The 16,123-nt window shown below is 50.9% G+C and overlaps 1 long non-coding RNA gene across 1 annotated transcript; it reads right to left on the bottom strand.

Annotated features, from left to right (window-relative positions):
• Positions 1-1,385: 1,385 nt before the first annotated feature.
• On the bottom strand, positions 1,386-9,946 carry LOC116594130. The gene is made up of 3 exons (XR_004287065.1): positions 9,871-9,946; positions 5,960-6,120; positions 1,386-1,534 (listed from the first exon to the last, which is right to left on the bottom strand). It is a non-coding gene; the product is annotated as an uncharacterized LOC116594130 (long non-coding RNA).
• Between the last annotated feature and the right edge of the window lie 6,177 nt (positions 9,947-16,123).

Genomic DNA, 16,123 nt, shown 5'->3' with positions numbered 1-16,123 from the left:
TGGCCAGAACTCTCTCAAATACTAAGCTCCCTAAAAACGAACCCAAAATAAAAGACAAAAGCCTCGCTCCATTCTAGGCCCAGCTCAATTGTTCTACGGCATGGTTTGCATGTGCTTGGTACAACTCCTTCCAACACTGTGACATTCCATAATCATTGAACTGATTTATTCTCAGAGAACAGATGTCCACATATATTTGCTGCCATTAGCAATGCATTTATTCATGTATTCATTCATTCATTTGGAAAACATTTTTCAAGTATTTCATGCTACTGAGTTCACTCTGGTGGGGAGAGCGGACTTCCTAATGGGGAGGAGGACGGACATGTGGCTCCGAAACAGAGAATTAATATCTTTTTGTTGTCTAGCATTTGACATCTGCCATCTTGTTACAGTTCCCCTGCAGCCTGTTGAGGGGGTGCTGCAGGCCCCTTTGTACAGAGGAGGGAAAATAACAGAAGCTCTGAGAAGTTAGGTAAGTGGCCCAGGGCCCCATAGGTGCAAGCAAGGGACAGACACGCTTCACAATCTCTTCACGTTTTGTGAAGAGATTCTCCCACAAAACAGGTATGTGAACTTTACGCCGAGGATGAGGAGAAAGAAGCAAAGACACAGGGTGGAAAGTCCGTGGAACACCCTTAAAGGGCACGGATCGTACTGGACAGTCATTGAAAGCCCTTACAGAGAAAGGAAGGAAGCTCTCTGACCCGAGGAAGAAGATGGCACTGATGGAGCCATCGCACAGGTGTGCTCCTGACCTCGCCATGACTTTTTCATTGACCTGGAGGGGCTCAGACAAGCCCTCAGCGTCTGCAGGGGAGGGAGTCACTAGAAGGAGTGCAGCTGGAGGTCAAAACGGAGGCCAGAGATGCACCATAGAGGACAAACACCTTTGTAACAGCTTTCTTAAATTGCTCAAACCTGGCCATTCAGGTGAAGATAGGGGGTGGGAGTACAAGCCTGGACTCCACTGGGGATGGCGGCGGCGGTGACAAAGGGGAACTAGTCCACCATCCCCCACCCCTCACCCCCGGCCTTGGCCTCGGCTTCAGGATGGATCAGGGGTGCCCTGGCAATCTCAAGGTCACCCCAGTGCATGTCGCAGAAGCACACACAGACGAGGCTCCCAATTACTCATTAGCCAGGCTGGGTGCTGGCCCCCACGTCCCTGTCCTTGGCCACAAACAGAGATGAAAGCCAAGCCGCCAGCTCTCGGAGAGGCGGGCCCAAGAGTTCAGGAGCTGTCTCAGCTGCTGGCATTATCAAAGCCTGGGACAGCCAAGACGAAGGGGAGGCCTCGCTTTCAAACACTTCCTCGCCTTTCACCGCTCCCCCTCCCTCTGCCCCTCACCCAAACCAATACAAGCAACAAAGCTGGCCAGGAGTGGACAGGGGATTTTAATAATTGGGTCCCAGGGCGAAGACTCCTTGAGCTGCTTTGGCAAGGACAGGCCACGATGTGTTGATGAGAGGGAAGGAATCCTTCTGAAAGTCCTTTGACCAAATGCATGGAAGGCACTGCTTTACCTAGAGTCTGAGGGAAAAAAAACACCTTGGATTCAGGTTCAAACATGGCCAAGCCCTCCTGAGGCCTTGGTCCCACCTGGCATCTGCGTCCCCCACACCCCCTCTGGAGGATCATCGGTGTGCTCGTGTGACCATGCCTATCTTTGTTGCTCCAAGCTTCTCCCACCCACCCCTCATCAAGTGAGATCATACAAGTCCAGAAACATTGTCTGAAAGCGTGCAGTTGGCAGCCATAATTCCCCACTACCCCACTCCAAACCCAGCCTTGGAACCACGTCCCTGGGCTGGTCTTAGTCCACTGCCCCATAAAAGGAAATTCGAGAAATCCTATACAGAGAAACCAAAGCATGGTTGGAAAGGTCCAGAGTTCAGAACCTCCAAAAGTCCTTCTTCTTGACTCTTCAGTGTCTTCTTGCCTAATAGTTAATGGTAGTGAAACACCAACAAGGGATAAATGGTTGGTGCAGCAAGAAACAAATCGATGGGAGAGTTCACCCATCCTACTTTCCCAGGAGTCAGGAAACAGGGACTCTAGTATGCCTGGGGTTGAGCAGATGATTAAGGTAAATACAAAGACCTGGTCCCTGATCTCTAGAATTCCTAAACTTGGGAAAGAATAACATAAGTCAACGACAGCTATAACAATGAGTGCTGCCATTTCCTGAGCACATGCCATGCGCTCTGCTTTTTACGGGAATTGTGGAGGGTTGCACTGTGACCCACCTTTATAAAAGAAAACACTGCTGCCTACAGAGCACCAGGCCAGGTGGCTGGGCCAGAAGCCACCCCGCTGATGTGCCAGGCATGACGTGGACAGAGAGGAGAATGCACACTTGACACAGACAGCCACCTGCGAATTTCCCTTCGTCCTCACCTGGTGTCCCAGCACTATTTTCTGTCCCCTTTGCTTCTCCCCTTCCCCATTCTGACCTTTGAGTCTGGATTTGATCCCTACCTCTCTCTTGTCTTCAGTTAGCCCTGCTGCTTGGATCTGTTCCTAGGGTTTCAGTCATCGTCTTTTGCCTTGCAATTTCCAAACCTGTCTCTCCGGCTCCCTCCCCCACCCCCTTCATGCTAGGGGTCTCTATTCCCATCTCCAAATCATTTCCCATGCTTAATACTACCTTGCCATTCTCAGGAGACTGTGCCTAGGATCTCTTTGCCCCTTGCTTGGATTTCAGTGGCCTGAATCCCCTGTGATATTTTTTTTTTAAAAAGATTTTATTTATTCATTTGAGAGACAGTGAGTGAGTGAGCTGGCAGGATCAGGGGGAGGGACGTAGGGAGAGGGAGAAGCAGACTCTCCGCTGAGCAGGGGGTCCAAACTGGAGCTCAGAGCTCAATCCCAGGACCTTGAGATCATGACCTGAGTGAGCACAAGTCAGATGCTTAACCGACCGTGCCACGCAGGAGCTCCCTGTCCCGATCTCTGACATTTTATTATCTTCCTATAGCTAAGTCTTCTTGAGTTCTCTCTCTTCCTCAATATGTCTTTTGTTGCATCACTATCTTACTCAAAAATCTTCCTGGGTCTCCAAACACCTATAGAGTATCTCCAGATGTTGCAGAGCACTCTGCGTTCCGGTGCCACTCCATTCTCTGCTCTTTTCTTCTCAGATCCTGCATCCCAGGATGACTCCCCATCTCCCCCCCCCACCCCCCCCCAGTGCATCTCAGGGCTTCTACTCCCTGCGCCCTCCCAGACATCTCTCCCTAGGGACTCTGACCTCTCTTGAGGATGGAGCTCGAGAAGGAGCAGGTGTCTTGTCTTATCTGGAGCTAGTCCCTGTGCCCACAGCTGGATGTGGCTCCTCTCTCCCTGAATTCTCAGAACCCTTGGCTGTTTCATGTCCTCGGGTTTGGGGGGTTTTGCTTTGCCTTGCCTTTTGATACCAGGGAAGGAGTTTGGGCTGCGACGTTCGAACGCTGCTGATTCTGCAACTTCCTAGGGGTGTGACCTTGGACCCTTTTACAGGAACCTTTCTTTTTCCCATCCGAAAATGGGCAACAGAATACTGCTAACTGCTACAAAAGTTAGAAATGCTCCCGGGGTTAAAACGCCCTCCACGAGCAAGCGATGGGCAGGCAGTCGTGGTTATCATGAGGCCTTTATGTCTCTCCCACGAGAACAGAAATTCCTCGAGATTTAACTGACCCACTTCTATTTGATTTTGCAACGACCTCTGTCATCAGCACAGAGCACAGGAATATAGAACCCTCTGAAGCGACGTTAGCTGAACGCTCACTGAACTGGGGGGAATCCAGACTTTCTCCGTCTCTTTTGCTGCTGCCCTGTCAGCCCTGCCACCCAGGAGCCCAAAGCCTCCAAGACTCCAACTCCTGCCCTCCCTGATGTCTGCCTCCACTTCCCCACCCTGAAGTGCCTCATTATCCACCCCCACACCACCCGTGTAAGATGTTATTTGAAAGAACTAAGCTGTAGGTGGAAATGAATGTGGAGAGAGCCGCTCAATGGAACAGGAATCATAAATCACTCTGAAGTTGGGATGAAACCCTAGGAAGCCGTGCCGTGCAAACCACAATTCCCTAAACCTCTGTAAAATGTGGCCCCGAAACCCCTGGAGACCTGGCAAGACATTCCTTTCTCTCTGTTGCTTGGCACTTGGCTGTTCTAATTCTGGCTGAACCCCAGCGGCCCACAGGCATGTACGATCTAAAAGCCCCACCATCCTGGGCCCCATGTGGTCACTTTGTCCCTGCATTAAGACCCTCCAGGTCTTCAGGTTATAAACAGGGACATCCAGGGTGATATCCTAGGCTACCTGGGTGGCTTCAGTACCCCATCCTCCTCGCCTACTTATGGTGGCTTTCCCTCAGATCAAGGCCCAAGGCTTGGCTCTATCTCAGCCAGGGGTGGGCAACAGCGAACCCCAATCTCTGGCCTTAGCTGTTATGCCCGGGAATGCTGGGGGGGGAGCGGAGAGGTGTGGGGGTGGGGGGCAAGGCTTTTGAGCCTGGGAGGGAAGAACACTGGTTGCAGATGCGAGCTGGCAGGAAGCTTTGATGTTCCGAGCAGAAGCGGGAGGCGTGGGAAGTGAGACTTCTGTTCCCTGGAGCTCCCACAAGGCAAAATCCTTCCGTTATCTTATAGGCCTGAGCATAGCCTAAAGGTGCTGGCTCAAGTGTGTCTTGGCCCAGAGTAAATCAGGCCCGAACCAAAGAATGCACTTGAATCAAAGTGGAAAATTAGACGCTGTGCAGGAGAAAGCTCTCCTCTCCAAAATATATATGCATCAAAGTGTACCCCTGTCTAGCTGGGACAGGAGCCATCAAAATGCAAATGCGGGCCTTGAGAATGCTAATGCTGGGAGTGGAGAACAATACCCAGACAGACTTCTTGGGGCCAGGGAGAGGGCCCCAGGGCAGGATGTGGGAGCCGAGTAGGGGGCAGGGATGAAAGGGGTAAAGGAAGCTGCGTGAGAGAGCCTGGAGATGAGAAAACAGCGGGAGTCCATTGAGGCTGAGTGACTGCGGGGGCAGGCCTGGAACCGGGGAGTGCTGCCGGGGATGGGTCAGAGGACCTGCCGTTGACCTGAGCTGCGTGCCCAGGAAAGAGGAGGGTGAGTTCAGGGAAATTTCTCTGAGGGGCAGCCCAGCGGGGTGGAGAGTCAGGACACGCCTGGAGCCCGGGGCTTGGACTTGAGGTCACGGCCTGGAGAAACAGACAGAAGGACCCGTGTTTCTGGAAAGGCGGTGAAGCCAGGAGACGTGCTCAGCTCCGGTGCAACTGGCATGCGCCGCGCTCCACGCGGGCGCCTGGAAAGAGGGGCTGAGAGCGGCCTGGCCGGACAAAGCCGGGCCTGCAAGGACTGCTTCCCTGGGATGCATTCCCCCTCCTGCCTCTGCGCGTCACTCTCCTCTCTGTCAAGTGGAGGTCCCTGGTGCCGGAAGACCGGCAAAGTTAGAGCAGGGAGGCCAGCACGGGATAGATGCTCGTGGGTGCTTGCCGTCATCCGTGTAGACTGAGAAACTGAGGCTCCGGTGGGTTTACGAGTGTGTGTGCCACTCTGGACAGGGAGCAGCGGGAACTGGATTGCAACTTGGATCTGACCCTCCGGAGCCCGGAACTAAAGCAGCCCCACCTGCCTGTCCACTAGCGGCCAGGAAACAGAATCCTGACATGCGCCCTGGGATGCCAGGGAGGCAGCGGGGCCGTCAAAGCTGGGAAGAGCTAAGATCCTGCCCGACCTGAGGCCTTGAATGATGGCGGTAGAAAAACCCAACATCCATGCTCGGAGGGGTGGGACACTTATTTTTGGTATGGGGGCCTGTTCACTCATTTCCCAGGAGGGCCTACTCCAGCCCCAGCCCACGGTTAAGCGGAATAAATCATTGTGGGACGACTGTCTCCCCACCCAGACTGCGAGTTCCTGGAAGACAAGGAACTGCACCCCACCTGTGTGGCCCCTACCTGGTGTGGATCCTCAGGGGGTGGAGCTCGCCCCACACTTTGCGTGATCACTGAATGGGCTCATTCACTGAAGAGTGTCTCTGGTGCCAGGCTTGGGCTCAGGGGTGGGAATTCATGGATGAATATGACATGATCCCTGCCCTCGGGTAACTCCTCTTAGTCTGGTGAATGAATAAAAGAGAAAGAATGAATGGAAGCTGGGGAGGGCCAGGCCCTTCTGCTAATTGCTTTAGGAACTGGTAGACAGCCCAGAGATAGACCCCTGAGATACCCTGCTTTCTCCTGGGCATCAAACCCGAGCCAGGCCAACAGGCTTGGCCACACTTGAGTGTTGGTAAGTGGCTGCTGTCCCAGTCTCGGGGCTCTGAACAAGCATTGTCTTTATAGATAAGGGGACGCACCACCCTGCCACACGCACTCCAGGCAGAGAGGCTCCTAGAGGGATGACTGGGCAGCCAGAGCTATCTACATCTTCTCACCTAGATCACCCTGGGACAGAGAACGGCCGGGGCCAGAGGCCGTGGAAGACAAGGCGGTGGGGAAAGCTGGGACTTTCTCCAGTGGGAAGCTTCTGGGGGGCATATTGAGGAGCCCCTGGGGTTTCTACCGTGGAGAACCAGCCAAAGGAGCCCTGTGGCTCAGAGCTCCCTAAAGATCTGCCTTTTGAGGTGGAGGCACATCTCTTCAGAGGTCAGTGGAAGGGTACAGCGAAAATGCTGGATCGCGTCAAGGAGGGCAGCTTGCAAAATACTCAAGAACACATTTTCTCGTGTAGACAAGGCTTATACACTATGGGTTTAACCACAAGGAGCAAATGATGCATTCCCTCTTCAGTGGAAACACCACAGCCTGAAGCACGTGTGTGTGTGTGTGTGTGTGTGTGTGTGTGTGTGCGTGTGTGCGTGTGTGCGTGTGTGTGCGCACACTAGAACTGAAAGTGAAACAGGTCAGGGCATTTTTAGGGCTCACAGGAATAACCAACCAGAGGGGGGCAAGGTTGGCTGGTGGCCCCAAGCTGTGACTGGCGGGACTCATGTGAAATGGGTCTGTATCCAAAGGGGCCTACTGTGAAAATGGGAAAATGGCCTGCTCACCACGCCCTTCCCCACCAGCTTCGCCCTCAAGGAGTCCACACTGCAGGCTCTGAAGCTCCACGGGTTACACAAGGGCGCCCCAGGACCAGGACCAGCCCTGCCCTGCCAGCTGGGTTAAGGGAATGATGGCCCACAGGAGGGACGACGTTCAATGGCTGACTCGTGGGAAGGGCGAGTGAAAGACACTGGGCAGACCTGACAGGACTCACAGCCCCAGGATCCAGGGCACGTGTCCATACGCCCACACGAACCAGAAGTTACAAGAGAATGTTGACCGAGTCTGCTGCCATGTTAGCGAGTACGAAAAGGACTGGGTTTTACAATCTGACATGCTGCACATTTTTCTGGGAGAAAATTTGAAAAAATTAAGAAACCCGGCTTTTAAGATAGATGAGGACTGATGAATTCTCTTCGGTCCGACAGCCCTTCTCTTCTCCACTGTTGTCACCATAACCATGTCCCCATCGTCCCTTACCTCCTGGCCGATCTCTCACTTCTGCTCTGTCTCTTCCTCTCCCCTTGCCTCACCAAGGAATATTTTTAAAATAAAAACTGGAACATAAAATCCTCATCTGAAAGTCTTCCAGTGGCTTCCCCTAGCTCTCAGATCACCGTGACACTCCCCCCCACCCCCGCCCCGCCGCCCTGCACACAGCACCTTGGCCCTCTTCCCCTCTCTCCCCTCTCTCCTCTCTCCCCTGCAGCCATGCTGGCTTTCTCTGCTTTCTGGAATGTGCAAGAGCCTTCCTGCAGCAGGATTTTTGCACACTGATGTGACCATGCGTTAGGACTCAGTTCAGCTTTTAATTACATTGTCTGGTGACTGTTCAGCCGCTGTTTAATTGAACTGATTGATGATCGTATGTGCCTTTCCCCCATTGGACCGTAAGCTCTCTGTGGACAGAGGCCACAGCTAGTTTTGCTCCTTACTGTACTCCCAGTGCTGGACAGTGTGCCCAGCAGATGATCAGTATATGTATGCTGAAGAAGTGATGGACTAAAGTAACAGAGCAGTTCATTTCATGGATGAAGTATTCGGGCCAGATGAGGAGCCTGGGGTTGGAAGGGCAGTGACTCTCCAGAGATCACGCAGCTTGGCTCTCAAGGGGGAGCTGGGATTTGGCCCTTCCCCTTTATGTCATTTTGACTCAGCCACTGGTTGGTGGTGGTGGTGGTGGTGGAGGCAGGCGAGTGTGCAAGTGTGCGTGTGTGTCTGTGAGGAGGGGCGCTGGGTGGAGCTGATGGCAGAGCCAGCTTTTAGATCACAGCTAAGGGAATAGTACCCAGAAAAATCTCTCGCCATCGATAATGCTTCCCTGCTTCAACACCTCTCTCCTTTAAAATACTGATGGTTGGCTCCCAGACCTGATTCTGCCTGTGGGTAGACAGGACTGTAGCCGTGGTGTCTAGATACACCCTCACCAGTAAGCTCTGAAGGGGACTCTCCTGTTTACCATCGTGCTGCTGGGCTCCTAATAGGTGCTCCATAAATATTTGTTGAATGAGTAAGCGAACAGTACTTGCACTGGGCTGGAAGAGTCCTGGGCAGCAGAAGCAAAGCCACGGCACCCAAAGTGCCAGAGCCATCTGTTCTAGCATTTACGTGTCACCTCTCAGAAGGCCTGTAATTTTATAGTACAATTGCCTAACACAAGCAGAAAGCCAGAGACAGGTTGAACATTTTCACCCATTTGAATGTAGGTAAGTTACCTCACTTGCCTGAGTTCTACAACCCTCATCTGTTAAATGAGTACAATGATTCTTTACTCCCGAAGATATATTTTTTTAATGAATTCAACCTAGTATTTATTGAGTGCCAGGGACTACGCTAGGTACAAAACAGAAGTGGCTTCTGTCCTTTCTAGCAGAGGAGACATTAAGCAAATAAATACACATAAACTCACAAAATTACGGTTCGGGATATGTGCTGTGATGGCAAACCACAGGGTGCCATGGGAGGCGGCAGATCAGGGTGCAGGGAGGGCCTAAGAAAGCACCATTTATTCTGAGCCCTGAGGATGAGCTGGGAGCTGGCCAAGAGCGAGGCTGGGGTGGCAGGTCAGAGGAATGGCACGTGCAAAGGCCTGGGGTCGGAAAGAACTGGGGCACGCAGTGGGCGTTGCTAGCAGTCAAGGAGAGACTGAGGGGAATAAGACCTGATTGCGGATCCTGAAAAGGTTGCTGGGGAGGGGAAGCTCAGGAGTCCGTTCACATATCAAGAAAAGCTCTGCGGCTGCTAGGTGGAAAACCGCTCGGGACAGAGGAACGAAGAGCCAAAGTTCCTCCCTTGGTGTTGAGAACAGAACCAGAACCTCGGGGCCAAGGACTTCACAAAGGATCCGGCCCCAACCTCCCCTGTTGAAGATAAAAGACAAGAGCTGCAGCTGAGTGAGACCTAGTCCTGACCGCACGTCCACCTCCCTGCGATCAGGGTGAGATCCCTCCTTGCAACCCCTCTTGCGCTAGTCCGGTTCTGGGGTCCCTGACGCCCGCAGGCGGGGGCAGCCGGGCCCTGGCTCGGTGCTGGAGACCCGAGGCAGCCTGCACGCGGCGGGGCCGGCGGGAGCTGCCTGCGAGCGGGGCAACCCCCAGGCGGGGGCAGCCGGGCCCTGGCTGGGGTGCTGGAGACCCGAGGCAGCCTGCACGCGGCGGGGCCGGCGGGAGCTGCCTGCGAGCCGGGCAACCCCTCGCGCTTTCCGCAGTCAGCTCCGGGGCGGCTCACATTCTGGAATGGAAACTTGGAGCTCAAAGGCCCTGAGGCAGCCTCCGGTGTAGGCGGCTCAGCCCTTTCTTTTTTACTTCCCTCCCAGGCCTTACCTGCCTAAACAAACAGCCAGAGCCTCCCACCCGCTGCACCCCCGCCTCCGGGACAGGAAACAAGCAGTGACAGCTACCCGCCCGCGCCTCCCTTGCGGACCCCGGTACCGCCAGGATAGCAACCCGGCGAGGCGGCGCTCCCATTGGCTGCGCCCGGCTAGGCGGCGCTCCCATTGGCTGCGCCTGCCTAAGCGGCGCGGCGCTCGTCCAATCGGGGGCCGGGCAGGGCGGCAGCGCGGGGAGTCCTCTCCGCCGGGAGGCCGTGGGGAGCGAGGTTTTACATGCCTGTGGTATTTGCTCAGAGGGGCATGACCACTTTGGGCAAGTCTTTAAATGTGAGTCAGCTTTCGGCCGATCCCTGGGAAAAATTCCTTCGGTGTTGTCAGGCAGGGTTCGCTAGCTGCAGTTTTTTTTTTTTTTTTTTTTTAAACAATTCAAAAGGGATAATCCCACTGAATGGGGAAAGGCATTCGGACCCTGTCCCCTGCTCCCCAGAGAAGAGGCCGCGGGCAGTGCTTGGGGGCCCCAGGCACCTCCACGGTGGGTCGGGCGCCCCCGAGGTGGCAGGCCCCCAGGAGCCGGTTTCCAGGAGGGCCAGGACACCTGCCCTCTCTCCACTGCATCCTCTGTCCCCCTGCTCAGCAGGGCACACGGGGGCCAGAGGATGCATGGGATGCAGTAGGAACAGTGCCCCCTGGAGTTGTGCGGCATACCCGCCTTAACCTGGGAAACGCCCGATGGTCTGCTTTCCTTCCCTTGGTTGCTTCTCGCCCATATCTCACTGTGCTTCTGCTCTTGGACCCCGCACTTAATAGCTGTGTGATCTTAGATCGTCCCCCTACCCCCTAAGCTCCAAGGCCCTCATTGGCAATGCCAAAAGCAGAGGTGGAGGAAGTGAAGTGGTCTGGGATGGCGGGGTGTTCTCCTAGCTCAGTTTCCCTAATTGCTTGGGCAAGTCGTGTCTGTACGCCCAGCCTCGGTTTCCTTATCTGTAAGATGAGGGAGTTATTCTAGAAGAGTCCTTAAGGGGCGTCCTTGTTCTCAGAGAGCTTCCACCAGGCCATTCCTATAGTCCCCTCCTGGAGCCTGTGTGCTGGGGGTAGAGGAAGCCCAGTGGCCCTGTGTCCTTCCAGTGCTCCCAGCCTTCTCTCCCCACACATCATCTCAGAGACTCTCAGCAGACAGGACTGGGAGTACTGAGGAGGAAAAAAAAAAAAAAAAAAAAAGACAAAAAAGGATGAGGGCAGAGGGAAATGAGCAGGGACTGGAGGGATTTATGTGCAATTTGATTGTAAATGAACATCTTGTGCAAAAGGAGAGGCAATTTGGCACCTGTTACTAGTGAGTTAATAGCTTAGGCACTCCTGGTAATAAGGATACAGCACTGTGAAGACCATGTTAGCTCATGTGGCAGCAAATTGTGAGAAGGGTTGAGAGAGAGGCTGTCGAGCCTCTGCCTGGGAATCTTGTAAAGCTATTGTAGGCACCACACCCCTTCATTTAAGGGGCTTCGAAACCCAAGCAAAACGAAACCGGTAGAGACCTCTGAATCCTGAAGAACATTGGAGAACTGGATTCTTCTGGGTGTGAAAAGTATGGTGTGTTAAAAAGAGCATTGCACTCTGCTGATAACTCAGGGGTGTGACCTTGGGCAAGTCACTTGCTGGTTTAGTCTTCATTTGCTGCAGCCTGAGGGATTAAACTGACCTCCTAAAGACCTCTCCAGCTCTGACACATCATAATTAAATGGAATAATGTGTAAATAATTGCTTTGAAGACTACAGAGCACTGGGGAGGGGGGGGGGGGTCTTTCTGTTGTTATTTTTGTATAGATAAAGATGACCTGAGAGTTCTTTAAGCTCTGCAACAGGTTGTAAATCAGGACATCCACCGCCCACCTTCTGCAGCTGCAACAGGGCATTTGTTTGGCAACAGAGTTTTGCTGTGGTTTGTGAATCAGTATTTTTTATTCTGTTCCTAATATCAGCTTCTCTCCTGCTTTTGCAGCCTGAGCCAGCTACTGATCTCATTCTGCCTTGGTTTCTCCATCTCACTTTGCCTTTTCCAACCTCCTATGATTCAGATGGACTGTGTTTCGCCTTTGCCAAGCTTGGATTCCCTGGAAGCAGAACTGCCAGTGTGGAGGAAGAGAAACTGGAACCAGACTGGTTTGCCACCACTCATTTGACCATGCCCCCTTTTTCTACTCTAATCGTTCCATTCTCTTGGGGGGTTCTGATCTTTATGGAGATAGGGTGGGGGAAGAGAGGGAGTGAAAAGTTGAAGATAGAGGAAGAAGGAGGCAAGGGCCAATCATGAAGGAAAGGAAAAGATAAAAGGGTTTTTTTTTCTTTTCTGTTATTTTATTACTTTTTTTCATCATGATAAGTGTACTCTTCAATCCCCATGCCCTGTGTCCCTCCACCCACCTCCCCTCTGCTAAACTAGCAGTTTATTCTCTATAGTTAAGAGTCTGTTTCTTGCTTTGTCTCTCTCTTTTTTTATTCTTCTGCTCGTTTGTTTTGTCTCTTATATTTCACATATAAGTGAGATCATGTGGGATTTGTCTTTCTCTGACGGACTTATTTTGCTTAACATTTTACTCTCTAGCTCCATCCATGTCGTTGCCAATGGCAAGATTTCATTCTTTTTGATGGCTGAGTAATATTCCATTGCATGTGATATACCACATGTTCTTTGCCCATTCACCTGTGGGCGGAACTTGGACTGCCTCCATAGTTTGACTAGTATAAATAAAGCTGCAGTAAGCATATAGGTGCAGGTATCCCTTTGAATTAGAGTTTTTGTATTCTTTGGGTAAATCCCTGGCAGTGCAATTACAGGATTGTAAGGTAGTTCTATTTTTAACTTTTTGAGGAACCTCCATACTGTCTTCCACAGTGGCTGCACCATCTTGCTTTTCTACCAGCAGTGCAAGAGGGTTCCTTTTTCTCTACATCCTTACCAACACTTGTAGTTTCTTGTGTTTGTTTTAGCCATTCTGACAGGTGTGAGGTGATAGCTCATTGTGGTTTTGATTTGCATTTCCCTGCTGATAAGTGATGTTGAGCATCTTTTCATGTGTCTCTTGGGCATCTGGATGTCTTCTCTGGAGAAATGTCTTTTCCAGTCTTCTGTCTGTTTTTTAATGGGATTATTTGGTTTTGGGGTGTCGGGTTGTATCAAAGGTTGGTTTTTTTCTTTTTTCAATTATTTCTACCAATATGGAAATAAAGAAGGACATCTAAACTAGGAGAAGGAGGGTGAGAAGATCATTGTATGGTCTGCAAAAAGAGATTTCTTAAGACCGTAGAGGGATGTAGTGGGGAGTTTGGTTCTGCTTGGGCAGATCAGGGTGGTCTTCAGAGGAGGTGACATCTTGCATACTTCTTAAAGATGAAGAGAACTTTTTTCTGCAGTGAGAAGCACATGTAGGCTGAGAGTAGAGCAAGAGCCAGGCACAGAGCTGGGAGAGGACTGTCTTGGGCATGGGTCTCCTAGGAAGGTCAGGTTCTAGGTGTGTTGAGAATTCCAGGTGCTTGGATGAACTGGGCAGAACTGATTGATCTGGAAGAGAAAGACCATCGTAAATGGCCTTTGTTATCTTAAGGAATCTGAACTTTATTTGGTAGGAAATGGAGACCAATTGCAGGCCTTTGAATAGATAGAAGAGATCAGTGGCGAAAAACACTGTTCGAACTTCTTCGGGTCATATAGTGAAATTCAGGTCATGGGCAACATTTCAGAAATGGAATGGGTGAGTATAGTGTGGGATAGAAAAATATCAAAATGCACGCATGCAGTAAGTATTGTTTCATGAAATGGTTGTATTTGGATGTGTTTGTGTGTGTGTTCTGGGTCATGATATAAAATGTCCTTATTACAGTGGCTCGGGGTTTAAAAAGTCTGAAATCTGTGGGATGAGCAGACCCTTCAGGCTGCGTCAGGGAGGGTGGGCTGGGGAGAGAGAGACAGAAGTTCTTGCAAACAAGACAGATGATTTGCCTTCCCTCCCACTTCAAGTTCTTGAGAAGGAAATTGCTTAACTTCTGAAAAGAGTTAACTGATGGCTTCCAAGGCCTCCTCCACAAAGGAAAGGTAATTATATTTGCCCTGCAGAGTAATGGAAGGGACCCGTGAAGTATTTGGTACCCTGCTTCATTACCACTTTAATTAACATTACACGTAACAGAGCCAGCAGTTGGAATCTGGTAGCTTTGAGTCTCTACCATAGACCCACATAGCCCTGGTACAAAATCATGATCCTGTGACTTAAAAGCCATGGTATTTTTCCATTCTTCCAGTGAAACATTATGTACTTACGATAGCCAGCATTTGGGCTGACAGATGAGAACCTGATACCTTGAGACTGGCACCCAGGTATGAATTCGCTGAAGATACCAGACATCATGAGTAATGGCCTTATAGTTCAAGCACTCAAGAAAACTATTTCCTAATGTCTCATGATCAGTAACACCAATGTTTTAAAAGATCTGAGCCTAGGGAAGGCCTTTGGGGATAACTTGTTCCCAAGCGATTCACTCAAAGCTCATCTCCTCTTCTGGCCTCAGAAAAACTGGAGGGCCTCTGGCTCCCACCCATCCTCTGACCTATCCATTAACCTCAAAACTGGTTCTAAGAGTCTCTGCTTGCCCTTCCTCAGACAGCCTTATATGCAATGGGGGGTCCATTTACTTTCCAGAGTCCTGCCATGGGGAGAGAGTTGCTCCTCTACAACATGAGCCAGTCTGTTTCTTTCTTTCTTTTTTCTTTTTTATGATTTTATTTATTTATTTGACAGAGAGAGATGACAAGCAGGCAGAGAGAGAGGGGGAAGCAGACTCCCTGCCGAGCAGAGAGCCCGATGCGGGGCTTGATCCCAGGACCCTGAGACCATGACATGAGCCGAAGGCAGCGGCTTATCCCACTGAGCCACCCAGGCGCCCCCAGTCTGTTTCTTTTTAAGGTGACCCACACTGTGCCCATTTGATGGCATAGATACCTTACTGAAACCAAACCCTCTGCATATGGTACAGATACCAGTTCATTTACATAACTTCAAACAACTAACAGCCTCTTGGTTACACCTTCAAGGCAAACATATCCACACCTTTCTTCTGACTCTATGAGTCCGCATCTCCTTCCTATCTGAGCTGGGACTTTTCCAGGTCCTTTGTCCCTTGCTCTTGACTGCTATTAAATCTGTAACAGCCACCCTACCATGGTTTAACTGCACCGTGGGCCAAGCCCTATACTGGGTACTTCATACAGTCAGGAAAAAATTGCACGAGATATTATTATCTCTCTTTTACAGATAAAGAAACCGAAACTTGGATATTGTTAAAATTTTCACAGCTAGTTAATGATCAAGTTGAGTTTCAAAATCAGGTTTCTCTAGATTGTCATCCCACGCTTTGACCCCCGAGATCCCCTACTTCCCCTGATTCCCCTTCAATACTCTCCCACGAGAGCTAAGAAGGCCTTCTCCCTTCTCATTCCATTCTGTCTTAGAAAAGCCATGAAAACCCACCTACCCTTTTAGAAAGAAGGTATAAGTGGGATTTTTTTACACTGTGGCTTATATAGATGAAGTTTCCAAAAGTCCTGTGTGCAGACAGAGTTCCCTGGCTGTGAGAGAAGACTGTTTTCCGTATCAGATAGAGGAAAGGAAAGTGACCCAGATTACATAGTTCCTGATCTAAAGAAGCCTGAACCCAAGCAAGTCCTCCACTGTACCCACCTTATATCCCCTTTTTCATTAGGTTCTCATTCTTTGTTCACAGCTTTGCCCTCCATCCCTACCTTCCACTGGATATCCACTCTTGTGTCAGAAACACAAACCCATCATTCTTCAAATACAGGAGTGGATCTATATCAACTCACTCTGATGTGACTAGCATCTTGGCATAGAAGTAATTATCCAAGGCTTAAGCCCCAGCCACTCTGTGGCCAGAGATAAGATCAGGGCTAGCCAGATGCATAGGAAGCATATGATACAGGGGAAGAGTATATGTCCACAGCTGCCAGGTTGGAAAACTTGGACCATCCTTTTAACCAATCTGACATAATGATGCTTTCCCTCTTCCCCCTATGTTTGGAACAAAGAATCCTAGAATTTCCTGAGTTGGAAAAGCTCTTGTGTCTCCCATCATCTAGTCTTCCCACCTGATGCAGGAATTACACTACAGCTTCACTACATTGCTTATCCAACTTCTCCTTGAATACCACTCCCCACTCCCCAAACGCAGTGCCT

Source organism: Mustela erminea, chromosome 6 (genome assembly GCF_009829155.1).
Source record: "Mustela erminea isolate mMusErm1 chromosome 6, mMusErm1.Pri, whole genome shotgun sequence".
NCBI classification, from domain to species: Eukaryota; Metazoa; Chordata; class Mammalia; order Carnivora; family Mustelidae; genus Mustela; species Mustela erminea.
Note: the sequence above shows the minus strand (reverse complement) of the source record. Positions and strands in the feature narration are given on the sequence as shown.